Source organism: Dama dama, chromosome 7, assembly GCF_033118175.1.
Source record: "Dama dama isolate Ldn47 chromosome 7, ASM3311817v1, whole genome shotgun sequence".
NCBI classification, from domain to species: Eukaryota; Metazoa; Chordata; class Mammalia; order Artiodactyla; family Cervidae; genus Dama; species Dama dama.
Genome location: NC_083687.1, coordinates 20338440 through 20340286, shown reverse-complemented (window position 1 = coordinate 20340286; position 1847 = coordinate 20338440). Strand labels below are relative to the sequence as shown.

Here is a 1847-nt window from a genome sequence, read left to right as displayed (position 1 = left end):
GTGAAATGGCATCTTACTGTGGTTTGGTTTGCATTTCCCTAAAGACTAATGATGTTGAGCATCTTTTCATGTGCTTATTGATCATGTGTATATTTTTTTCCTTGGGGAAATGTCTATTCAAATGCTTTGCTCATTTAAAAAATGGGTTGAGCTGTAAGAATTCTTTATACACTCTGTGGATACAAGTCCCTTATCAGATAAATGATTTGAAAATATTTTCTCTTCTGTAGGTTTTCTTTTTACTTTCTTGATGCTGTGCTTTGAAGCACAAAAGTTTTAGTTTTCAGAAAGTCCAATTTATCTATTATTTTCTTTTGTTGCATGTGCATTTGATATAGTGTCTAAGAAGGCTTTGCCCAACCCAAGCACATAAAGATTTGCTTTTTGGTTTTGTTCAAAGAGTTTAAAAGTTTTAGGTTTTATATGTATTTAGGTCTTGATATGGTGTGAGCTAGAGGTCCAAATTTATTCTTTTGCATGTAAGTATCCAGTTGTCCCAGCATCATTTGTTGAAAACACTATTTCTTCTTCCATTGAATGGTTATTGCATCCCAGAGGACTCTCTCTTAACTACTGTATTGAAATCTTTTAGAGGATGAACACTTGTGTGTGTGTGTATGTGTGTGCATATAACAAAAAGCAGTAGGAACTATCCAAAGCAATAACCTAAAATGCTGAACTCTCCTGAATGTAAATCATCAAATGGTTGAAAGTCTAAATGGTAAAGACGATTAAATAAGACCAAGACCAAAGTATCCATCTGTCCTCCAAAGGCTGAAATATTGGAAAGGTGAGAGGGTCTTAGTAGGAGTCTGAGAAATCAGGCTCTCTCAAGGAAGGAGGAAGAAAGACAACTCCATGAGAAGATGGTACCCAGAGTAGCAGACATCCTCTGGTCACCTCTTGTATGGGATTGAGTGTTCTCAGCCCAAGACACAGATGAATGAACATATAGTCAGATAGTGAGATTGGGATTTTAGATCTGTAATGATTTCTCTCTTTTTTTTAATTTATTTGATCACACCAGGTCTTAGGTGCAGCATGTGGGATCTTTTTAGTTGCAGCATGTGAGATCTAATTCTCTGACTAGGGATCAAACCTAGGTCCCCTGCGTTGGAAGCATGGAGTCTTAACCACTGGGCCATCAGAGAAGACCCTGTGATAAATTCTATCAGGACTCCTTCTGAAATCTTAGCATTATTTCCATCCTTGTCACAGCTCCTAATGTAATAACTTCCTGCCCATTATCTGTGCCAAATTCTGTCCCATCAGTGACTTAGGGTCCCCATCTCCTAGCCAGTCCCAGCATAGACAAGCTGCGATTCTATTTCTCTGCCCTCTTTACGAATATCTCTTCAGCCTCAGAAGGAGCCCTGACATTATCCAGTTAGTGATTCATTACCTTCTCTCTCAAAAGTGCACCTCGGGTGCTCAGATAACTCAAAGAGCCATGGCTTTCAGAAGTGATTCCTTTGGGGCAGGGGTAGTACCATATGAGGAAGACTTCATACTACACGGTACTCACTCAGAAGTGGTCAAGCTCCAACCATTCTGCCTTGAAGAATTTTTGTAGGGTTTCCTTTCCTTTCTTCCACTTTCATCATGAGCCAATTCCTCACTCCCTGAAGGGTTTATATAAGTCAGGGTAAATAACACTAGTTGCTATAACAAACGATCCCCCAAATTAAAAGTGTTTAACTCAATAAAAGGTCATTTCAGAAACTTCCCTGGTGATGTAATGGCTAAGACTCTGCACTCCCAATGCAGGAGGCACAGGTTTGATCCCTGGTTGGAGAACTAGATCCCACATGCTGCAACTATAAAAAAGATTCTGCGTGCTTCAACAA

At 39.4% G+C, this 1847-nt stretch overlaps 1 non-coding gene across 1 annotated transcript; it reads right to left on the bottom strand.

The window, feature by feature from the left end:
• Positions 1 to 1078: 1078 nt before the first annotated feature.
• Positions 1079 to 1151, bottom strand: TRNAW-CCA (transfer RNA tryptophan (anticodon CCA)). Its single transcript has one exon. It is a non-coding gene; the product is annotated as a tRNA-Trp (tRNA).
• Positions 1152 to 1847: the final 696 nt, after the last annotated feature.